Raw genomic sequence first — 27208 nt, 5'->3', positions numbered from 1 at the left:
CGATTTGCTTCTCTAAATGTCCGGAAATATTTTTCATGAAAATTATAAAGGCAAATTTCTTTGCCTCAAGAGAGGTTTACGCGACGGTGTTAAGAAATTTTTGTCTTCACTTTCCGTGTATTTCTTTAAAATAGGCGACTTTTAAAGTCATAATTAAGAATTCTGTTAATACTTGGCAGGATATTTCTTTGAACGTTCTATGATGAATTATTTTATGAACATAATAATGTTTAAATAAACAAAAGAAAAGTTTTTAGCCAAAATCAATTCTTCGAATGTTTGTACCATAATTCTTGGAGCTTCTTTCAGTCTCGTCGGTCACCGGAGATTTCATGCAAGTTACCCACTCAACAGATCAGTTTTCTTTCAAGTAAATGTCATCAAAAATAGAAAACGAAAAACCTTGATATCAGTAAGGACTAGCTATTCTAAAATTTTATTTCCTTGTACGTCAATAATCATTGAGTAACAGAATTTGATTTAAAATATAATATATACTTGTTATATGACATATACACACTACAATGACAATTATATTTAAATCGACATACGCAAACATATATATACATATCTTCTTTCTCTGCATCTTTTCCCACTTCTATATGGGGTCGATGTTTCTGACAGCTTCCCTCCACCTGGCTCGGTCATTTATATATATATATATATATATATATATATATATATATATATATATATATATATCGTTAAAGATTTACATTCCTCCCTCGTCAGGTAGCTAGGAAATAATTTATTCAAGGAATAATTTCACCTTTCATTTGACTGTTGGGCCAAGAAAACATGGCGGGCAAGGTAGATCAAGCATATTTTGAACTACGAAGGACAGTTAGCGCCTTGTTTTGAACTCATGTAGAGGAAAGCCCCACCTCAGCTGACTTGGGGTAGTACAATAGCAAACCCCCTTCACCCCCATCATGCAATATGTAGGAGCGGCGAGTCTGTTAGGGATGGGAGGTGAATCCAGGTACTTAATCACAAGACCCAATTTTCTCCACTCTTTTGCTGGCTGTATGACTTTTGCAGATCGACCTAAGCCTAAGCTTCGAAGCAAAACAATCGAGAAGGAGCGCCCTGGCTTCCTCAGACGCCGGACTCCACGCACAACCAGCAGCCGATACGCATGGGCATTCTCTTCCCTCTTCCGCTGGTGAAAACTAACCACATTCATCGGCCAAGCCTTAAATGTTCAGCGCAAAGCATCTACAGACCCCAGGTACGTCGACCGCAATTAGTCAATAAGCCAGCTCCTTTCTCTGCGTGAAATTCTGTTTTTTCCATTTTTCCAAATCTCAATTTTCATTCTCCTAAAACGCAGCCCATTTGTTAAGTCAACTTACTCCCCAAGCAACCCGTGAGTCGCTCCATGACTTGCTTTGAAACCAACCTAATTCAGTTCAGTGATTAGTATTCAAATATTCCCTCCATAGTATAAATTAAGGGCCAATTAATTTAAGTAGCTCAAGTGATCAATTCCTACATAGCGCATAGATTCACGTGAGAGAAATTATTGGTGCTAAATCGCTAACCCTGTCTTTTTTTTCCAGGAGTTCAACCACGCTCTGCTCAGTCGAACCTCCGCCTTGTGAATCAAATCCTTAAAGAATACTGCCATCTCTGAAACCAAGGAAGTCGGGATATCATTTCCTCAGTTGCACAAAAAGCCAATTACGGAAATGATTATAAGCCTTATCACGCTTCCAATTTGAGACGTGCCATTTGCGTCATCATAATTTTCATTTTCATTAAGTTTGATTGCCTGCGGGATCCTCAGTTCCAGTCTCATTTGATTGATTCATGTGTAAATAAATTCATTGTAACGTAACAATTGACTCATTCCTATGGCGACCTTCTATTCTTTGATCAAATTGGTACAATAAGGTAAGTTCTTCACTTTCACCTTTATTTTGTTTACAGCTTGGTGTTCTCTTTTGGCCCATCCGGCAGTAATTCCATATAAACCTCCCCTTGCATCCCTCCAAAGAGACCAATCCATAATATATATATATATATATATATATATATATATATATATATATATATATATATATATATATATATATATATATATATATATATATATATACATACACACACACACACACACACACACACACACACACACACACACACACACACACACACACACATATATATATATATATATATATATATATATATATATATATATATATATTGTCACGAGGTGATCAAGTACCTGGTTACTACACAATTAATAAGACCAAAAGTTACCCCACTTCAGCCAGACACTTGAAACCTCATAACAAAAATATTAAGACTGAATACTCTAAAGGTACAGTGATCCAATAAAAGTTGCTTATCACTTGGAAAAATCAATCTAACATTATCATGTTATGGGTGAGGTAACAACTAATAAGCTATAAACAAACTAGTGGAAAATGGGCATCATTTCACTTTGATAAAGGAGAACTAGACACATATATCACTTACCTTTTACACATTCATTATTTTCTCTAATCACTTGTGGCCAAAATGAAACACTGTGCTTTTAAAACTTTAAACAGACAAATTTATTTCTAAGTTCAAAAGTTATAGCAGAGTTCACAATCTCAAAAAGATTTACTATTATCTGCCAACAGCGTAAGATTTAAGTATTTCTTAGTCAAGATTAATTCACAAAACTTTAATTTATCAAGAAAGCAATTTGGTTAAGTAGAATTCAAACCATTAACTCTCACTCAAGTTTTAGATATACACCTGATTAACTAAACTACACAAGTGTTCACCAAAATATTACTGACTGCAATCCATATAAGTATTCTCTGACATCTCAATAATAAGTATGCACTAACAAAATGCTAAGCAATCACCAACACAAAACTTTGGAACACACTGTGTAATTATAGAATTAGAACAGTATGATAACACAGACATACAAGAATGAAATATGCAAAAATGGAAATATACCAACAGCAATTTCACTAAGACAAAAATATGTTTAAAGATTATATCAATCTTTTCAAAGATTACCTTCACTTTCAAAAAACTAAACTCATGTCTTTCTAAAACTTCCTCAAAGACAACACTGCCAAGTCACAATGATATGCACTTAGTAAAATATAGTTAGCAGCAAGACACATTAGAATTCATTAAAAGAGATATTATCCACCTCTTATCAAAACAATAATTCTCTATCACAACAACAGTACAAAATATATCAAGTAAGAATCTTACCTTCTTCAACAGAAAATAGTAAAATACACTTTCATAATGCTTCCACAATATAAACACCTTAGATCATTCTTACAAAATGTATACACTTTGTGGGTGAATTTGACAAAACTTATGCTTTTGTGGAAGGAGGATAACTGACTTCATATATATATATATATATATATATATATATATATATATATATATATATATATATATATATATATATATATATATATATATATATATATATATATATATATATATATATATATATATATATATATATATATATATATATATATATATATATATATATATATATATATATATATATATATATATATATATATATATATATATATATATATATATATATATATATATATATATATATATATATATATATATATATATATATATATATATATATATATATATATATATATATATATATATATATATATATATATACCCTTTAGACACAATACAGTACCAGAGAGAGAGAGAGAGAGAGAGAGAGAGAGAGAGACCGCTGCTATCTTTAAAATCCCCAAGGCAACTCCTGGCTCCTCTGATTTCGCTTTGAATATATATGGTAGGTCCTAAAGGGTTACTAACTAGTCCCTTCAGTCTTTGAATAACGGATTTCTCCTTCCACCTCTCAGTACACATTATACATAAAGTATACATACATTATACATACAGGTATACATGTACAGTATACATACAGGACTGGAGCTTCAAGCTCCTTATCTCAAAACTGACATTTCCTGTCATGGGACTAAGCACCTGAGCAAATAGGAAAAAGTATTTTGCAACCAAACTGGCTCGGCTGTCAGCGTGTCAACTTCATCTCTCTCACTTCCTCATTCTTTCCTACTCATATTATGAAAACATAATAGGCATAGATAGAGATAATAACTTCAGAATAGACACACAGAACAAATGTGTAACAAGCATTTGGCCGAAAACGGTCATCTCATCAAAATAAGCAAAGTGGCCTCTTTGAATACAACTTCCCTTAAATCCCAATGCAGCTGTGTCAATAAGATATGGCTAAGTGATAAGAATCCTAACCTTTCTCTCTACTCGACATGTTACGAATTCGATTTCATAACACTCAGTATTCATTTTAATATACTGCACAAAATATTAAACAAATGAAAAAAAAATATCAAAACATATTTCAGAATCACATGGTACACAGTTTATCTATAAGAAAAAGACATTTTAAGATCATATTATCATATCTCACAATAAATGATGAATCTGTAAGCAAAACATCAAAATTTTCACAGAGACACATATCATATTTGTAGAATGGTTTTATATATTATAACACATTATATTATATTATATATATATATATATATATATATATATATATATATATATATATATATATATATATATATATATATGACTATTTATCACATCACCGTGATTCATATACAATCAAAAGCTACAAACGTCCTTTAATATCAATTCACTCTACCTCCAGAAATAATATATTTTTCATATATGTTACCGAAGGAATTTTTAGTTGATAATAAGTCCACCGTCCCGTGGGGTCGAACCAGCGACGGACGAGGAATCAGGACTACAGTGGCCGATTTCGTTAGTGCGTCACTGTAGTCCTGATTCCTCGTCCGTCGCTGGTTCAACCCCACGGGACGGTGGACTTATTATCAACTAAAATTCCCCTTCGGTAACATATATGAAAATATATTATTTCCGAGTAGAGTGAATTGATATTAAAGGACGTTTGTAGCTTTATATATATATATATATATATATATATATATATATATATATATATATATATATATATATATATATATTTATATATATATATATATATATATATATATATATATATATATATATATATATATATATATATATATATACAGTATATACATGGAACAGACATAAACTGTTGAAATGTAAGCACACATAGGTAAGGACGTAAGCCCGTCTGGAACATTGTATATCGCACATAGCCTTTAAAATACCCAAAGTCCCTCATCTGACAGGTTTAGTAGTTTAGCGAGGTATTTCGATAATGTTTATTATTTTGGTCACTGATTACTGGGAATGTCATAAAGAGTATGTAAGAGTCAGGCGGTGCTGTCTCATCTCTTTCGACCCTCGACATCAAACTAGAATTATAAATATCCATTCAGGCACTCGGGCTCATCTGAGTCTCAATTTGCTATCCTCATTCACTTTGAAATGCGCAAACAACCAAGTGAATCTATCTGTTAGCGTTTTCGGATCTTTCCTAGATAGTAACCCCCAAAGGGTTTTCGGGGGTCATTATCTAGGACTAATATTTCTTGGGGGTCATTATCTTTATGATATTTGCGTTCTTTTGTTTCTGTTTTTACGGTCATCCCCAACGGGCTTGTACTAAACACGCCACAAAGGTGGATATATACTGGGTTAAAACCCCTTGGGGGTCACTGTCTAAGAAAGATCAGCGAGTTCGTCATTCGTAATGAATGACGCCCCATTGATAGCATTTTAAAACTGCGTAACAACAGCGTATAAATCAGTAATGATGTTGACGCCGACGTCACAGGCGCCTAATGTTAATGAACGCTCCAATTACCTCAGCAAAGTCATTCTATTCCTGGAGTTTGTTTACATGTTAACGAGACGAACCAGACTCCTTTTAGTCGTATATGTTAGTAATTTACTAACTCACTCCTTTACTGAAATATATTGTATAAACTTGTTATCTTCCGTTCGTTCAAATTATATCTGTTGATTGCTGATGCATTCATAGATGGTAATCTATCGAAATATTATTTTCTAAATCATTCAAAGCACACCTAAAATTTCTCATTTCATTCATCTAAAAATGTTCTGTGGTGTTCATAAGTTATAATTTTCCTCTGACTGCTCATACGAAAACGATAATTAATAGAAGGGGAGATGACCAGAGCATTAATGAAGCATATTCTTTTCAGAAATATATCGATGATGAGAAATGAAAATGCTAAAATGTATTTACAATTTCTTGCTACGTTTACTTATTTATGTAAATGTTTACCAATTACTGATGTTATTCATTCCGAGAAATAATTAGATAAACACAAGCAAAACGGAGATTTAAACCAACAGACAAGACCCGTGATAAAGATATCCAACAGCAGGCTTTCTCTTATACTTTTATTAAAAAAAATCCCAAATTCAGGATTTCTGTCTCACATGCTTCACTTTTGCACATTTTTCGCCTGGTTAAATCTTGATGACAAGCAATTTCGTCAGTTCATACTCAAATATGTGTGATATTCGTAATTGTAAAACTTTATGTTTAACATTCATTTAGCGTAAACAGTGTTGGAACACATGGAGAGTCAGAAACATTTGTGCCCTTGACCATCCTCTCTAAACGTACTCTGCTAAAGAATAAGTGTAAAGTTAATCCCACAACCTTCATTACCTGTTGTAAGGACAAAATTGGATTATCCTAACGGCCGTAGTAAAAAAAGAAAGAAAGAAAAAGTTACTATCATTAGCAAATTACCAACTCAAGTTCACCGGATGGTAGATACAGTTCGGGCTTTTCGTATACCAAGGAGACCGAAGAGTCACCAAGTTTCTGACGTTTGGTGTTCTTGCTATAACATTTTTGGGCAAAATGGGATACTCAGGTGTCTTGAATATTAACAAATTGAGGAAACGCAAATAAAATACCCTAATACTTAAAATACTAATTATTTTATTGTTTTGCTATCCTTTTTTATTTATCTTTTCTATTTTGGAAATTGATGACTTTCCAGGAAAATTCCATTTCACAATTCCATTGTGCCTTCACCCAAGTCCTCGCGGTGTCAGCTAGCCTTAAAAAATGAAAAGGCCATTCTGAATAAAACTTGAGAATTATGGGTTCATACAAATCAAGATGACGCTATATAGAATCGCCTCTCGAGCTTAAACACTAGGTGCATGTTTAGGTGCCATCTGGCCATCAGTATTTAAACCTTATACAGAAAAAAGATTAACAATGACATTACTCTTTCCTGTCTTTTATGAGGAGGAAAATGCGTAATCTCTTCCTTCAGTTTAACTGGGAAGGTAACACTTTCATCAGCGTGGATTTTCTTAAGCTTTGTGGGTTCCTTCAAAACCTCCTTCATCTTACTCATCTAATCTCCCCCATTAATAACACCAGCCAATTTACTTTGTCAAGTTTAGCCATCTCGAGGCTTTTGTCTTATGCGGGTAATTTCAACGGTGGCCGGAAATAAAGTCAAGGAAAAAAGTCACAATTTTGGCTAGGAAAAAAGTCACAGGAAAAAAGTCACATTAATTTATGGTGACCGGTAATGAAGTCAGGGAAAAATTCACAATATTTCTTGGAGTCATTATCTTTATGATATTTACAGTCTTTTGTTTATGTTTTTACGGTCATCCCCAACGGGCTTGTGCTAAACACGCCCCAAAGGTGGAGACATACCTGGTTAAAACCCTTGGGGGTCACTATCTAGGAAAGATAAATGTGACTTTTTTTCCTGTGACTTTTTTCCCGTGACTTTTTTCTGTGACTGTTTTTACCTGTGACTTTGTTACTTGGATTCATTTCAACTTGGCAAAATCATGTTTGTGTTTGTTTTTATGTATGAGTTATTTCAGTCTCAAAATGAATGAGGAAAATATACCTAGAGTAACGAATAAATATTTTGAGTACTATTGGCAAAACAACCACTGTTACTCTTTCTACTACAGCTTTTATTACTAATAACAGTGATAATATCAGCGGTACTAGCAGTAGAACGGCAACGATCATTTCTTGTACAAATGCAATTTATGTAATTTGGGGTTTAAGTCATTACACGGATTATTAGTATGCGCATTAGAGAGAAAAACTGGTCATTAGAAGCAGCCTAGGTTTAATTAAATATTGATACACTCTTCCAGAAAGCCTCAAATCCTGGTAAAAAAAAAAAAAAAGATAACAAAATGCTCAGTCTGACACCCTTGAAAATTTCGTAACAGACATACATTTGCACTCACAGATTAATATCTCGCTTAAAAATGATATGAGAATATGAAAAGAGAAACAGATATGTTTTTCCAGACAGCATAGTATTTAGGCTCTTCAGTTCTTTATCTTAACGACCCAAAAGTATCATATAACCCATAACCGATTCACCTGAAATGTAAACGTTGGTGTGGATAGTGTAGTCCAGGCAAAGCAGTTTCCTTAACCTCCATTAAATTCTTCAGTAGAATTTTCGTTTTAGCGTAATTTCACAGATATGAAGACAAGAGTAAAATCTTTCAAATCATTATGTACGTCTTATTACTCATTTTTTTAGTTTTCTGAAAAGAAAACTATTGTGCCGGCTTTGTCTGCCCGTCAGCACTTTTTCTGTTCGCCCTCGGATCTTAAAAACTACTGAGGCTAGGGGCTGCAAATTGGTATATTGATCATCTACCCTCCAGTCATCAAACATACCAAATTGCAGCCCTCTAGGCTTAGTAGTTATTATTTTATTTAAGGTTAAAGTTGGCCATGACCGGACTTCTGACAACGATATAGGAAAGGCCACTACAGCCCGTGGTTAAAGTTTAATGGACCACTGCTCATACAACACTATACCGAAACCACCGAAAGATAGATCTATTTTCGGTGGCCTTGATTATACACTGTAGCGTCAATACAGAAAACTCGATTGCGACGAAGAAACTTCGGCGAATTTTCTACTTGTTTTTTTTTTTAGTTCACCCATTAGGGCGAGTCTCAAAAAAAAAAAAGCTATGAACATAATACTGCATATGCAAATTTACGCAGGACTAGGTAATGAATACATTTGAATAGTATATTAAAAAAAATTAATTGTTCATCGTACATTCTATAAAATCTTTACCTTTAGATATTGTTTTCAAGATGAAATATATGGCGGTAAACCTTTGACATTTTAGGAAATGCTGTAAGTTTCATATCAGCAGTCTGATCAGATCATCTCTGAAAACTAAAGATAGATTGGCAAGTGAAATAAAGTGGATCCTAGCTAGCCTACGTCCTTGGAAAGAAAGATAATCGAAAGGGTAAGGCTCACCAGGAGGAACATAACACTTGGTAAGAACAGGAGAGCTTGCACCCAACTCCATTTAGGATTGCACATGACTTAAACATTAAAGGCGCCGTTGACGGGTAACGCTATCAGTGCACCTCACTTGGTGCACTGTAGGCATTACTTAAATCTTTGCAGCGTCCCTTCGGCCCCTTGCCGCAAACCCTTTCAACCGTCTCTTAACTTATGTTTCATATTGTAACTGCGAGGTTTTCCTCCTGTTACACCTTTCAAAACTTTCTACACTCAATTTCCCTTTCAGCGCCGAATAACCTCTTAGATTTCAGCGCTTGTCCTTTGGCCTAAATTTTATATTGCTGTTCCAGTTCCTAAACGTTTAAATCACTGAAGATCACCATCTTTTGGTAAATGAGTAGTTGTGTTTGGTAGCAGAATGTCTTTAGAGCAGCTGAGCAGAATGCGAGGATACTTGACTGCTATACTTTTGATAAAGGAAAATATCTCGTTGAAATTCTTTATTTATATATATATATATATATATATATATATATATATATATATATATATATATATATATATATATATATATATATATATATATATATCGTCAGTCCGTCAACGTAGCGGTCCGAAAAAACCCGAGAGGTTCAGCAGGAGAATAGGTACCAGTCCTCGGGCTGGAAGTTAAATAGTGGTCCTAGCGACACACTGGCCACGTGTCATAGGCATTGGGGCCTGTCCCCACTGACTGTCGGCCTAAGAAACAGGAGATCAGCGCCTGCCCTATGAGCCTACAAAGACCAGGAGGACTTAATATATATATATATATATATATATATATATATATATATATATATATATATATATATATATATACGCTTTATTGCTACGTTTCAAAGCTCCAGGCTTCATTTTGAAGCTATAAAAGAACACAAAATAAAACCACGAAAATCTAAAAACACATACATAGTAGATTTCGAAGAAGTGAAGGTCAAAATTATATGCAGTTTAAAATTAAGTTATTATTACATCGGAAATATAAGGATACGCGCAAAGTAAATTATAACAAGCAAAGGTTAAAATAATATACACTTTGAGATTAAGATGAAAAACATATACAAAATAAACAGTAAACTTGTAAAAGTGGACCTACCATAAGATATGCTAGGAGGACTGACATATATATATATATATATATATATATATATATATATATATATATATATATATATATATATATATATATATATATATATATATATATGTGTGTGTGTGTGTAACTGGTCACGAAGGTGACCTTTGAAAAGAATGTATCAGCCTTTCGTGAGATCATATGACTATACACGGCATGTAAGAAAATGATGAGTCTTTGGCTTGCAGCAAAAGTCAACGTGCTCAGAGACCCTTGGTGACAAGACACGTGGAGTGGAAATGCATTTTCAGCAAAAGAACCTTCGAGAGGGTTTATCTGGTTATTAATCCGGATTTGAAGAGAACATTACAATGGAATGTGTGAGTACGTGACGCCCTGTTTTACAGGAGGTGTGTCTTACCGTACCTTGAACTCGAACGATGTCACGAGAGTGTGTTCATATGTGCGTTGACAAACCCATATAATGCGAGTTTTTTTTAGAATGAGCGGACAATGGGATCCGTATTTCAGTGACATTGTTATGTGGTCTGCATAAAAGGCAAATACACAGACGAAATCTGTGTTTCCAGAGGACTATGGTGAAATGAGTTCCGCTCATAAACATTTAAATTTTTCTTTAGGACTCTGGGCAAAGACGTTATCCCTGTTGCAGTGAAATCTTGTGTTTCTGCATTTTTTTACATTTTCTGGTTTTTAATATAACGCTTGTTTTTTGTTTACAGTTATTCCTTCCTCTTTCCTTCCTCCCTCCTTCATGTTCCTCTTCAAGGAAGGGAGTGGTGTGACATTTAATGATGAAATGACCTGAATGAATTAATTGACCTTTTTATGATTTGAATGACAGATGAATTATTTCTGTATTTCCTTGAATAACTGGGTGTCTATGATTTGGACCTTATTTTTTTGAAGAATTTCATAGCTATGTTGAATCAATCGATTTCATTCTTCATAATTTTTTTGAAGTTATTTTTGTTATTTTTTTTTTGTCAATAAAGGTTTAGTTTTGTACCTAGTATCTCATTCCAGTAGACCTTAGAATTTAGCTAGGCAAGTCAGCTCACGTTATCATGCAAATCTCGGGAAAAGCAAGATGACAACCTCTGCTCTTAAAACCAAGACTTAAATAAAGCATAGGCCTCAAAACTGGCCTATTACATATATATATATATATATATATATATATATATATATATATATATATATATATATATATATATATATATTTATATATATATATATATATATATATATATATATATATATATATATATATGTATGTATTTATATATACGTATATATATATATATATATATATATATATATATATATATATATATATATATATATATATGTGTGTGTGTGTGTGTATATGTATATATATACATATATATATATGAATGTATATATATATATATATATATATATATATATATATATATATATATATATATATATATAATTAAAATAACCACAATGCCCTCAATACTTTCTCAATTCTTTGCGCTTTTTAGATATGTTTGTCACTACAAAGCCTTAACATCCAAGTGCAAGAAATATGAAGAAATTCTGATGTGCGGTAGCGGGAAACGAACCCGGGTCCACTAATCAGAACGAGCTACCAATGTCGACCATCAGGACTTCTTCATATTTCTTGCACTTGGATCTTAAGGCTTTGTAGTGACAAGCGTACCCAAAAAAGCGCCAAGAATTCGAGATAGTTAAGAGGGCATTGTGGCTATTGCAGTTACATATGTATCTGGTAAAAAGGTGACCAGTAGATTCTACATCTATATATATATATATATATATATATATATATATATATATATATATATATATATATATATATATATATGTATGTATATATATATATATATATATATATATATATATATATATATATATATATATATATATATATATAATTAAAATAGCCACAATGCCCTCGTAACTTTCTCTCAATTCTTCACGCTTTTTTAGATATGTTTGTCGCTACAAAGCCTTAAGATCCAAGTGCAAGAAATATGAAGAAACTCTGATGTGCGGTAGCGGGAAACGAACCCGGGTCCACTAATCAGAACGAGCTACCATTGTCGACCATCAGGACTTCTTCATATTTCTTGCACTTGGATCTTAAGGCTTTGTAGTGACAAGCGTACCCAAAAAAGCGCCAAGAATTCGAGATAGTTAAAGGGCATTGTGGCTATTGCAGTTACATATGTATCTGGTAAAAAGGTGACCAGTAGATTCTCCCTCTATATATATATATATATATATATATATATATATATATATATATATATATATATATATATATATATATATATATATATATAGTAAGTAGACAGATATAGTGCACTATGCTGCTCCCTTTGGGATACGTTTCCCTTGTCACTGAGATGACAAAAATATAGACATTCAGGTACGCCAAGAGTAAGAGTGAACTGATCACGCTGACACGAAAACCAAACACTACAAATCAGTATGAACCATTTTACAATCGTCTTTTAATGACTATTCAGCAATTATTTCAGAATGTATGTCAATTTCAGGCATTTATAAGCAAAATCCTAAGCTGGATTTCCTCGTTGCCAGAATTCAGTTTCAAAAATACCGAAAATGGGAATTAGTATCAAAGCACTTTATGAAACGTCTAAACATTTACGTTCCAACTGCCGAACCCTTTGCCCACCTGCGTCATCTCATCCACCTAATCATTTCTGCCTCAGCGAAGAGGCCCAGGGAAAGGAATCTCTCTGGAATTAATTAACCTCGAAAAACCGATCCGTTTGACCTTCAGCTGGTTTATTTCTCAATAGGTATATTTCGCCCTTGCCATTGTTGTGTCAACAGGGATCTCTGGAAGGGCAAGAATTTTGATTGTGTTTACATATGTTTTCATGCGTTGTAATCGCTAGGATAAGATTTTATTTGCTAAAATGGTGTTTCTCGGTGCGCTCATTTCTCTGATGCGTTTAATAACAGCTTAGAACCCCCAACAACCGGAAAATAGGTGGAAAGGCTCAACACTTTTTGAGAATTTGCGTCGGTACTTTGATGAATTCGTCGCTTGTTTCAAGTTGACGTTTAGATATTAAACAACGTCTCCGGTCGACGTATATTTATTGACAGAAGTACTGCCGCTCCATTTATGAAGCATGAATTCAAAGGATGGAGAGAGAACGAATGACTCCAAAACCGTGCTTACTCACACTGATTTTCGACAACGTTCTGCCGTCCGCAATTTCGTATTTCCCTCAGTTTGTTGCATGAATTAATTCCCTTTGCTTTATGGAGTGGTAATCGGATTTTCGGAAGAATACTGTTTTGAAATATAATTGTCTACAGTTCCCATTTTTTGTTGTAAAACAGAATGACTGACCAGCAGAGCACGAGCAACCACTCCTACTAGTTTTCAGCACTGTGTGGGACTTGAATAAAATTGCAGTGTGCTCTTAACGCCTTCGTAATATATTTAATCCTTGCTTTACTTTCAGTAGCATGAGAATAAATGCTAAATTTCCTTACTTGAGGTATTGGGCCATGGCATTAATTCTATGTTAAATATGCTTCATTCAAAGTAAAGGACAACATTAATTCTTTGTTACATTGCATTAAATATGCTATTTTAAGTAATGGGAAAATAAACCATAAAGTTAAGATATAGCTAGTGCATTAATATGAATGAGTAGTCTTGTCATTATGAATATATTGCAGATGAGCAATAATTTGAGCTGTTTACATTTCCCTTACGTTTTTCTTTAGACAGCAGGATAACCAAGTAAATAAAAGATTGGTTCTTTGCTTTTCTTTTCCAAAATAAATTGTTATTAGGACGAAATGGGAAAATTAATCAAAAGTTGTTCAAGGCAAAAGCTTTCTGCAGCAATAGATTCCGTAAAAAAATTCCAGACGTGAGCAATACTGAATAGTGGAATATAGAACCGGCTCTCTCTCTCTTTCTCTCTCTCTCTCTCTCTCTCTCTAATCTTTAATTTATTACCTCTTCTGCTCTGAATAATTTGACAGATGTAGATATTTGTACACATTCATTTACATGAAAAACTTCGTCCCTATTGCTATTACGTCTTTGCCTTCTACCTGCCGTAAGTAAAATGGTATGCCAGTCTTAAGTTATGAGCATTATTCATTGTCATTGCTTTACCTTAAGAGTTTTTCTTATTATAGTTGAGCTGACTGCTAATATCCGAAGCCTATATCACCGTAACCTATGATGGAAGCTGAGCATCATTAACAGCCAATTGTGATTAGTGATACATGCTGCGGAGTTTCACTGTCAGCAAAAAATAAATAAATAAATAAATATCCCGTAGGGAGGTAGTGCCGTCAGAGCACCTCGTGCATGCCACTTTAGGCATTGCTTAAGGTTGTTTGCAGGGTGCCTTCGGCCCCTAGCTGCAACCCTTTTCGTTTCTTTTACTGTACCTCCTTTCATATTCTCTTTCTTCCATCTTACTTTCCACCCTCTCCTGACAATTGATTCATAGTGCAACTACCAGATTTTCCTCCTGTTACACCTTTCAAACCTTTTACTGTCAATTTCCGTTTCAGCGCCGAATGACCTCATTGTTCCCAGTGCTTGGCCTTTGGCCTAAACTCTATTTTCAATTCAATTCAATAAATAAATAAATAAATAAATAAACACAAATCATATCTATAGCAAAGTCTGCCTGTTTACTACTGCAGTAGTTCCTCATTGGACGGGTTGGTATCGTTCTCGGATAGCACTCTGCTGGGCCCGCGTTCGATTCTCAGAACGGCCAATGAAGAATTAGAGAAATTTATTTCTGGTGATAGAAATTCATTTCTCGTTATAATGTGGTTCATAACCCACAATAATCTGTAGGTCCCGTTGCTATAGGTAACCAGTTGGTTCTTAGCCACGTAAAATAAATCTGATCCTTCGGGCCAGCCCTAGGAGAGCTGTTAATCAGCTCAGTGGTCTGGTTAAACTAACGTATACTTAACTTACTACTGCAGTATCAGATGACGAAAGCCACTGAAGCCTGGTTAGATCAGCCTCTCTCTCTCTCTCTCTCTCTCTCTCTCTCTCTCTCTGCCCTTCTTCCGGTGCTGTTTTAAGTAGTAGTGCAGTAATGTAATGATGTAATATGTTTATAATAAAACATTGCAGAGCTCTTACTTTGTGATTATTGGAGTCACTGTGATATTCATGTAGACTGATCTTTTTACGTATGAAGACTAATCTTCATTTACCTTTCGTTTCTGATATTTTTCTTCCGCTTGCATTTTTTTTTTTTTTTGATACTTTCTATCAGATTTGTGATGTAAGACAGATACATAAGCTGATTCTTTCTGATCTGCTTCTCCCTACCTCTCTCTCTCTCTCTCTCTCTCTCTCTATAAAAAAAATCGCATTACGAATTGAAATTCTCAATGGCTTTGTTCAGAGTCTGGTCACAGCACAGACTTTTCTGTTCGCCTGACGAAAGAAACTAGGAAGTGATTACCTTTCCGAGGTTACTTGACGTTATTCGGTAATTTCATACCCGACCGATTTCCCCGAACATGCTCCGAGTTATAGCCCTTTACAAGATCAAATCTTCTCGGACTGAAAATACTGAAAAGGTATCGAGAAGAAATAAAAAAAAGTTGAAGAGGAATGGCAACAGTATTAGGAAACATCTCAAAAGCCGGTCAAAAAAAAAAAAAAAAAAAAAAAGACGTGAGCTGGGATGCTTACGCAAGAAATCTCACTCGTCTCGATATTTCTGAAGGAAATCATTGAGTCGAGAAAGGACTGAAGGTAAGTGAAATAGCGGCCTTTCAAAAAGAGACTTGCGTAACGGAATATGAAAGACATTACGTAAAAGATCAGGGGCAGATCAAAATTTCAAGAAATTGTCTGCCTTTTTCACGCCTCTTTCAGATTTTCTAGTTATACCAAAATGTTGAAATTATTATCCTGAGAACGCCTTCTAGTAAGTTCGTGGAATATCATTTCTCCTTTGAATGCAGTCAATCTTTATATACTTGATTTTTCGCGCGTATGCTAAGTAGCACATTTATCATTTTCACTGAATCTTCTACTTCGTAAAAATCATCTTTTTCTGTGTACTATGTAGATAGCAATATCTTCCCTTAAAGGCTGTAACTTTTATAACAGCAGATATTTTCCAGGTGTGCTATATTTTTATAGACGACTATTACTAAAATCAGGAAAATAAGGACAAAGATTCGGCTTTATGTAACACGTTATGGCAGTAATTCCGCGTGATCTGAATAAGGGCGAAAGAACCTGTGTTCTTATATAGTCTCGTTTTATTTTCCTTTTGGCACATTGTCATTATGAATGTTTTTCTTTATTTTCTCTCTGTTCTGCAAATTATTTTGATGTCTCTAAACATTGGCAAGAATTCGGAATATGTAAGAGGAAAGTTGGATGCATAAAATGCTCTGGTAAAGGGTTCAGTTTTCATTCAGTTGAAGATACAATTCTTCGCGTTAGTTTTAATGATGATGTATAATGAAAACATAGAATCAATCGATCAGTTTTCGTGTACACTCACACAAGTAAGAGATACACATGAACGGATATTATATATATATATATATATATATATATATATATATATATATATATATATATATATATATATATATATATATATATATATATATATATATATATATATATATATGTATCATATATATATGTGTATGTACATATATACATGTATGTATATATACATATATATATATATATATATATATATATATATATATATATATATATATATGTATATATATACATACATATGTATATTTGTGTGTGTGCGTGTGTGCCCGTTGTACGCATTTTTAGTTTTCAGACAAGAAAACTATTGTGCCGGCTTTGTCTGTCCGTCTGCACTTTTTCGGTCCGCAATTTTCTGCCCGCGCTTTTTCTGTCCGCACTTTTTCTGTCCGCACTTTTTCTGTCCGCACTTTTTCTGTCAGCCCGCAGATCTTAAAAACTACTGAGGCTAGAGGGCTGCAAATTATTAAGTTGATCATCCACCCTCCAATCATCAAAAATTCCAAACAGCAGCCCTCTAGCCTCAGTAGTTTTTATTTTATTTAAGGTTAAAGTTAGTCATAATCGTGCTTTTGGCAACAATATAGGCCAGGCCGCCACCGGCCCTTGGTTAAAGTTCCGTGGACCGCGGCTCATACAGCATTATATCGAGACCACCAATAAGTAGGTCTATTTTCTGTGGCCTTGATTATACACAGTAGCGGCTGAACAGAAAACTCGATTGCGCCAAAGAAACTTCGACGCAATTTTTACTTGTTGGTTTTATATACATGCATTTCATTCCTGAGGTCACTGGGTATATAAGCATATACCATGAATAGACTATATGGATAAAAAAAATATGGTCATGGATATTTCGATGACTGTTTTATTCCTTTCCCTCCATGTTGAGACCCGGAAAGATAAACGTTCTAGATTTAACCTACATATCATCTTAATTGTTTTTATCGATATATGACCTGTTATTCCACTGAAAACTTAGATGCAATGTTGGATCATTGATGTCTATCTGGTCACGAGGATAATGCCAAAGGGACAAGTAGTTGTAAAACCAATATATGTGCTTCTAGCCTACCTGTAATTCCTTTCCGAACAACTACAGTACATTACTTTATAGCGCTGGTCAGCTCTCCTTTATCTTCGGGCAGAACTAAATTGTTTTCGTTACCGGGAACTGCATCAGGCTGGATTGACCACAAATCCTCGTAGTTTTAATCATCCAGTAGGGTTTCAATGACTTTTGCTCACATTTCCATGATGCGTTTCACGTCATTCCGTGGCTTTCGGACGGGTAAAATTGCTGAATAATTTAAAGCTTTGACTATAGGGTTGAAACTGGTAATGTTGCACCAAGATTTTAAGCTTAATGATGACCGTACAAGAGTAAAATCTGCTGGAAATATACAGACATACATATGTATATATACATATAGATACTGTTGTATGTATATATAATGTATGTATGTACATATCAGGACTGAGTGAAAGAGTAGGAGATGAGGTAATTCTTTTGCAGTAACGATAAGAACACGGGGATATTAAGCTTTTAAGCCATTGAAGACAGACATGTGATAATCATATATATAATAATAAAACACAAGGAATTGTTTTTAGACACTACGAGATGACCCGAATGAATTGCTGTTTTGTAATGACAACGACAACTCTAATTGGGCAAAAAATTGATAACTGATTAAAGCACCAGAGCAAAATCCACAGACGAGTAATCAAGAATAAGTATTCAAAAGTAATATTAAAGGACAAAGCTTTAGAGAGAAAACTGCCTACCAAACGAGTTTATAGTTAGAAGATGCCGAAGTGATCTTTCCCTGCATGGAAGACTTCCATCTTGAACGGAATAAAAGAAGGCTGCATTATACCTGAACCTTCCTTTACCAACGAACTCTTAAGAAATCTAATCTGTTGAAACGAGGCTCCTCGAAATGGTGGCTTTAAAATAACGATATCCGGTTGATATCTTTTAAAATGTCTGGTTAAATGCGAGCTGTTCTTGTTAAAATCTGCAATGCTTTGATGAGAGAAATTTTGTCTAATCCTTTGCCCCCTTTTTTTCATACTCTTTGATATTTTTGTTCAGACTAGTGTATTAAGTGCTGAAGAGTAGCAAACGTTTTATTTTATATATAACCGCTCAAAACAAAACTAACTTCTGGTAGGTCTTGTATCTCTGACAACAGTCCGTGGGTCCCAGACAGAAATATCCAAACTACGCGGCAACGAAATTTCTGATAGAAAAAAAAAAACAGTAAAAACTTCGCCTAGTTTTCTGTACAGTCGCTACAGCGCAGTCAAGGCCGCCGAAAATAGATCTATCTTTTGGTGGTCTCGGTATAATTCTGTATGAGCCGCTGCCCATGAATCTTTAACCACGGCCCGGTGATGTCCTGCCCTATATCGTTACAGGAAGCACGATTATGGCTAACTTTAACCTTAAATAAAATCATAAATGCTGAGGTTAGATGGCTGCAATTTAGTATGTTCGATAACTGGAGGGTGGATGATCAACATACCAATCTGCAGCCTTCTGGCCTCAGTAGTCTTCAAGATCTGAGGGCGAATAGAAAAGAATAAAGTGCGGACGGACAGACAAAGCCGGTACAATAGTTTTCTTTTACAGAAAACTAAATAGAATAAATAAAGAGTAAAGCTGAAATAACTGACGCTCGAAACGATCGACATTTCAGAGTTCCAAGGCGTTATCTCTTAGCATTTTTAAGGCTGGGCTTTTCTTTTCTACGTAATGGAAGGGTTCCTTTATGGAACGATTTTCCTTCCCAGGTAAATTCTAAGTTTTACATAGATAAGTCCCTAGTTGCTCATGCTTTTCTTTATATAACAGTTCATCGCAATTTTATTTTATTTTATTTTATATTCTTTGAATTATCAGCTTTTTCGTTCTTTAGAAAAGTCGTAATTTTTTATTCCCCCTCCTCTAGACATAATTCAGATGATCTTATTAACAGGTGAGTGATTATGATTGCAAGTTCGTAAATAACAACAACAACTAAAGTCAACAAATGCGCCGAAGTTTCTTCGGCGCGATCGAGTTTTCTGTATAGCGTATAATCAAGGCCACCGTAAACAGATCTATCTTTCGGTTCTCTCGGTTAATATTGTATGAGCCGCGGCCCATGAAACTTTAACCACCTCCCGGTGGTGTTCTGTCTTATATCGTTGCCAGGTTTACGATTATGGCTAACTTTAACTTTAAATGAAATAAAAACTACTTGGGCTAGAGGGCTGCAATTTGCTGTGTTTGATGATTGGAGGGTGGATGATTAACATACCAATTTGCAGCCCTCTAGCCTCAGTAGTTTGTAAGATCCGAGGGCGAACAGAAAAAAGTGCGGACGGACATACAAAGGCGGGACACTAGTTTTCTTTTACAGAAAACTTAAAGCAAATTATCTGGGGAATCAGATAAACTTATCTGCACTCAGCCTTAGATGAAATACTCCCTCTTCCATATCAATTCCACACATTGCCTTCAGGGGACACTTAAGTTGCTAACTATTCATATTAGTTATTTCTTTCGTGGTATATAAGGAGTGATGAAGCATTAACTTGATGAAGTGCCCACGAGCGCCGAAGATCAGGAAACTGCTCCTCTGTAAATAAAAGTTTTTTTTCATGAAAGTTCGTATCATATTATAAAAGTTCAGTGCAGATAAAACGATGTCGAATGAGACTTGGTTTACTCCAAGACAGGCAGATAATTTGATAATGCTTTAAAGGTAATGTAATTTAACAGAAGCTTTGCCGGATAATTGTTATGTTTCCATGACATTTTCTTGTTAGGTGTGATGTAATTAAAGCTTAATGTTCATCCCTCACGTTCATATTATCTGTTTTGTAGTATTAGTAGAAAAACCATTTATCTATCGGCATTCAGCCTTATGCGAAGGAGATGAGTAAGGATGATGAAGGTAAAAGAATAGAAGGAATGACAGAGAAGATAGAGAGACAAGGCTGAGTGAGAAGTTATTAGAAGCTTGGCTTCAGAATGCTTAGATTCTACGTAGTTACGTCTCGGCTGAAAGGTTGGGTCAAAAGGTCTACATCAGGCCTCTTCTTTCCTTTAAGATCGCACCACGCATATGGCCAACTTAATGTAAACCAACCGACTAACTTAAGGGGTTTCATTCACATTAGAAAAAAAAACTTGTCCTAAAAAACCTGGTCAGAAAACATTGGAAAAAAAATCTGAAATATGTTAACCTGCTTGGAAGAGTAAACAACTTCATTTCCACTTCGTTGACTTTCATTATTTGTTTAGATGAAGCACTGTTATCTATCACTCTGAATTGCAAAGTAGTGCTGAAGATTATATTTCATCTCAGCGAAACAGGACCTGTGAATAATGAAATTATTTTTCACTTACATTTGTTCCACTACAAAATCAGGAAGGAAATAATTGTAGCGTGTACATAATTAACTGCATGAAGAAATTAGCTAATTCTGACTTACAGCCATAATTCTTATCTCGCCTATTTTCCTCAAGTGGTATGTGAATACTGGAATAAGGAAGACATTTAATGACTGGGTAATCAAATTACTTCAGAGGCGTGATGAAAATTATGTCCTTCCTTCAGCATCGCCGCTATCAAAGTAGATATGGAGGCATGAAACAAGAGCAGTTGCTAAAAGTTCAGAAAGAAACAAAAGGAATATCTTTTAAGCATTCTGTATTTCATGTGTAAAAATATTGGCTAATATAGATTAATAGTGCACTGCAGTATTGAATTATGACGTTGCAGTTTTCTTCTGTGGCTTTACAGTACCTGCAAAATAATTACGTTTTCTCACTTTATGGCATTCAGATATCTTTTCCCAATTAATTTTCGTTATATGCATTTCCTTATTCATTCGGGTATTTTCATGCCGACACTGACAGCACATGTCCCAGACGGCAATGTCTGAAGATGAGCAAAAATCATTGTATTCCCTGAAATGTTTGACAACATCCCTTGACGGGTTTCTAATTAGTGTCAGTCACTCAGAGCAAAAGCATATCTGCGATAACTTCCAACAACTTCCAACTGTCCCGCGCAAGTTCTCAGAAAATGTTTTGGGGAACTAAAGTGACACGTCATTTTTTAACCAATCAAGCGTCCTAAGGATAAAAAAAAAGGTACATTCTTTATTCCTTATCAGTATGGGAATACTGAGGCCATTTCCTTTCGGATATCACTCAATATCCGTTGCTATTTCAGTCACCGACGATCACTGTCAAAGCTGCAAGCACCGGATTCCGACCCTGGTGGGGAATCCAAAAGTCTTGCGTGACAGGTAATTTTAACTGGATGGACATATTCTAATACGTTTTAGAACTGCATGATTTCAAGCTTCCGTTTTCTGTTCTAAATAAGAGAAATAATTGCAATAGTAAATCTTAGATACGTATAGTAACGCGAAAATGTGTTGCAAAAGTTATAAGATGTATCAATCAATCAGTCGTTTCCTGTGGCACCTACGGGGATGCACAGGGCCTCGATGAACTCACGCCACCACATTCTGTCCAGGGCTAACTCCTCAAGATCTCCCCAACACTCTTCTCCTCCTTCCCGCCTCATTGTCCTTAACCACGTCTCCTTTGGCCTACCTCTACCTCTTCTGTACAGACAACCCACCCCGGTGTATCTCGTACTATTCCCTGTCTTCTATACACATGGCCTAGCCACTTCCAGCGTGAGAATCTAACATACTCATCGACCGGCTGCACCACCGTTACTTCTCTAATTCTATTATTTGATGTCCTATCCCTCCAATTAATTCCTAATATTCTTCTGAGCGCCTTATTTTCAAATGCTAAGAATTTATTATCCGAAATCACTGTACTGTACCATGACTCATGCCCATAAATCAAAATACTCCTTATAAATTTTGATTTTTGTATGCACAGAAAAACTGCTCTTATTCCAAATGTTTTTAAGCATTCCCATTGCCTGATGAGCCTTTTTTAATCTTTCCATAAATTCTGTTCTCAGAGAACCATCCTTATTTAAATAAGTACCTAAATATTTAAACTTATCCACTTGCTTTACGACTAAACCTTCAGTTAGACAATCCTGTGCATTTTCAATATTCATATTCATGATTTCAGTTTTTCCACTATTAATAACCAAACCAACCTTTCGACCTTCACTCGCTAGACAATCCAACACACTCTGCATCTTTTCTGGTCCCTCGCAGATTAAAACCATATCGTCAGCATAATCCAGGTCAAGAAGTTTCACATTTTCTTCCCAGAGTATACCTGCATCCGTTTCTCTTTTAACCCTTCTCATAACGTAATCTAAGACCAAAACAAACAACAGAGGAGACAGAATGCCACCCTGAATCACACCAGACTTGACTTCAAATGGATCACTCAAATACCCATCAACCATCACTTTACAATATGTGCCCTCATGAATGGTCATGATAACCGTCACAAACCTTTCCGGTATTCCATAATACCTCGTGACTTTTCCCATAGTCCGTCTCGAAATACTATCAAAGACCTTTTTAAAATTAACAAAACAAAGACTCAATGGAGCTTTCATTTCATTTGCTTGCTGCATTAAATGCCTAACTATGAAGATCTGATCACTGTGCCCCCGCCCCTTTCTAAAACCAGCCTGTTCATCCCTCAGAATACCATCAACCACTGGTTCCAACCTATTCAACATTGCTCTACAGAAAATTTTCAAGGCTCCAAGTGACAAAGTGATTCCCCTCCAATTACCACACTTACTCAGATCTCCTTTCTTTGGGACTTTAATGATCACACCATTCTTCCAACCTAATGGTATTATGCCCGTCATCCATATCTCATTGAATAATATCTTCAAGACAAATACTAATCTATCCTCCTCCACTTTAAACATTTCCGGAAATAAACCATCCTCTCCCGGTGCCTTATAATTCTTTAACTGTTTTATTGCCCTTACTACTTCCTCTAGCCTGATCTTACCTTCACCAGTATTTAAATCTTCCTGAGCAGGCGGTATATCCTCTTCTGTGGGGACTGGTCTATTAAGAACTGTCTCAAAGTGCTCTTTCTATCTATTTCTGATTTCAACATATTTGGTCAATAAATTACCTTCCATATCCCTGACTGGTATATCCTTTCGATTACCAGCCCTGCCAATCAGCTCTTCAATTGCTTTATATGCTATCCTTTGACTCTGACCATCATTTTTATTAATTAATTTTTCAGTTTCAACAACCTTTTCATTAACAGATCTTCTTTTATCTCTCTTATTTAGTCTTCTAACTTCTGAATCCAAATTCAAGTACTTAGTTCTTGCTAATTCAAAATCTTCTGATCGTACAACCAGTAGCCTCATGCAAAGCTTTATTCCCATCCCCCGACATCTCATCTGCATTTCTCCCTCCCTCCTCCAATGTTTCCAACACCAAAAACCTGTTTCAGTATTCTGTTCTAAAGTCCTCCTTTTCCTTTCCTTCCCTTCTAAGCATATCAATATCATACCTATCAACAACAGGTTTTCCGTTCTTCTGACCTTTTAGTTAAGTCTTATTTTTGCAATGCTGAGCTGATGATCACTACCACTATCTGCTCCCCGATTAACACGAACATCTAGCAAGGAGCTTTTATGTCTTTTACTAAATGCATATGATCAATCTGATTTTTGTATTTTCCACACGGTGACACCCATGTCGTCTTATGTATATTGTGGCGGTGAAAAAGTGTGCCCCCAGTGACTAAGTCATTTGCTAGACAGAAACTCCCAAACCTTACTCCATTTTCACTCATCCTACCGCCGACACCCATCTTACCCATACAAGCCTCAAATCCCTCTTTCAAGCAGCCATTATTGCACTGAAGCCTCCAATACAAATCGAAACATCATGTCTAGAAACCCTTCCTACTGGCATTGTCATTATTGAATATTTGGTTATAAAATTTGAGTAAAAGATCAGTAGCCAAACTGAACTGGAGCATAAGCCATAAAAGGAGATTAAAAGACACATCATACGTAAAAATATAAATGCATGAAACGAGAGACGGGCGGACAGAAAAAAAATTTATTCCTGCCCATCATGTTATAGAAATGTCTGTATTTCGTTATTGGCAGAAAAAACACAACTTTTGAAACAGGAATCAATAAAATACTAAAAAAAAAAAAAAAAGGAAATTAACACAGGAAACATGGAAAACTATCCATACTAATCTTACAATGCAAACCCCACAAAGACGTACATGAACTAATAAACAATAATAAGAATTTTCATTTATAATTTTAGCTTCTCATTCATATTCTTTAAACAAATTAAGCGCATTGGTCCCAAATTCCCCATTGAGTTTTTTATAATTTTCGAAATAAAATTCTAATGTTTACGCGAGGAATTGGTTATCTTTAGGTTAAACAAAATAATAGAGATGAGGAATTGATAAAAAACTGACAATTTTAGTGACATACTGAGACCATTTTAGAGCATTATGTCAATGGCTGTAGAGACTTTGTGTACTAGAAAAGGATCTCTTGGTTCACCTTCCCTAATCTTTTCCCATTTCCTCAAACTTCGCAAGAATATTTAATCAAATGTCACTGATTAGACGTTTTTCTTATTCAAACAAATCGGTAAAGATGGTATCATCGAGATGAGGGCGAGAGAGAGAGAGAGAGAGAGAGAGAGAGACAGACAGACAGACAGACAGACAGACAGAGAGAGAGAGAGAGAGAGAGAGAGAGAGAGAGAGAGAGAGAGAGAGGGGGAAAATTATAATTGATTACATGGGATGATGTAGAATTATCAGATTTTTTTATTATTTTATCCTATCGTCCTACTTCTTTTTTTTTTTTTTAATAATCATTTTATCATAATTTTGTGCCTAGACTTCTTAGATAAAAGCTTCAGTTGCCTAGCTAAAATTCTCATTACTAAACGAGTCCACAAAATACAACGATGTTAATCATAGATATATATATATATATATATATATATATATATATATATATATATATATATATATATATATATATATATATATATATATATATATATATATATATATATATATATATATATTTGATAGACTCTTTACTCAGATTAAAGGAATGTAATGATTACTGTTATTATCAGTGTTAATCAATATGTAATGATAGCTTGAAACCGATTTTAAAGGGTTGGTTTACACGGATCAAGTTTACACTTTGTGGTCGTACACAGAACAAACATACGTTTATATAAAAAAAAAAAATCTGTAAAACACTATGAATACAAGATTAATGTATTTCATTTTCCCCTGTGATATGGTTAATAAATCATTGTCAGCTGGCTCGTCATTCAGTCAGGGACGGAGCTTTTTTGTTCATTTGTCATACCTAACGATGTTTTTTTTTTTTTTTTTTTTGCGATCAGAATGTATGATTTCTACCGCTTTTAAACGCTTCAGTACGAATGATTATGCATTTCTTTGTTTTTCACCTCCATTTCCGAGTTCATAAGACTGTAGCTATAATAAAAGATAATATTCAGCACCCGAGTTAAGAGACTTCGATATTCAGTAATGACAAGGGTAATGTTATGAGTACAGCATTTCTGAATTCCTGCGCAATTGTTTGGAACTTTCGTTACAAAAACCTCGCAGTTTACAATCCTTGAATACGATTGTGCTTTCTGATTACAGGTGAATTTTACCGACTTGGAATCTCCAGATGAGAATAATGATGTGCATGAGAATAATGACTGCTGCGATCAAAGGAAGGACTCATATGTCAATATAAGAATAAAAAACTGAACTTTCTGTTAACTGCAATAAGGATAAAGTGATACAAATTTAGTGTAAAATTCATTACAGTATTATATTCATGTTAGGTGCTGCTAGATGTTTGAAGCATTGAATCGTATAGTGGAACAATCATCAGTAACAGTTCTGTTAAAATGATTTTTGGACTTACAATAATTTTCCTTAAGATTAAAAAAAAAAAACTAAAAAATGAGCCGAAGTTACTTCGGCGCAATCGAGTTTTCTGTACAGCGCATAATCAAGGCCACCGGTATAATGCTGTAAGAGCCGCGGCCCATGAATATTTAGCCACGGCCCGGTGGTGGCCTGTCTTATATAGTTGCCAGATGCACGATAATTGCTTACTTTAAACTTAAATAAAATAAAAACTAGTGAGACTAGAGGGCTGCAATTTGGTATGCTTGATGACTGGAGGGTGGATGATCAACATACCAATTTGCAGCCCTCTAGGC

The 27208-nt window shown here is 34.8% G+C and overlaps 1 protein-coding gene across 1 annotated transcript in view; it reads right to left on the bottom strand.

Annotated features, from left to right (window-relative positions):
• LOC136827774 (synaptotagmin-15-like) overlaps positions 1-27208 on the bottom strand; it is a 457185-nt gene that overhangs the window by 383034 nt on the left and 46943 nt on the right. The gene's annotated exons all lie outside the window — the stretch shown is intronic.

The sequence above is a fragment of the Macrobrachium rosenbergii genome, chromosome 1 (genome assembly GCF_040412425.1).
Source record: "Macrobrachium rosenbergii isolate ZJJX-2024 chromosome 1, ASM4041242v1, whole genome shotgun sequence".
Lineage (NCBI taxonomy): Eukaryota > Metazoa > Arthropoda > Malacostraca > Decapoda > Palaemonidae > Macrobrachium > Macrobrachium rosenbergii.
Note: the sequence above shows the minus strand (reverse complement) of the source record. Positions and strands in the feature narration are given on the sequence as shown.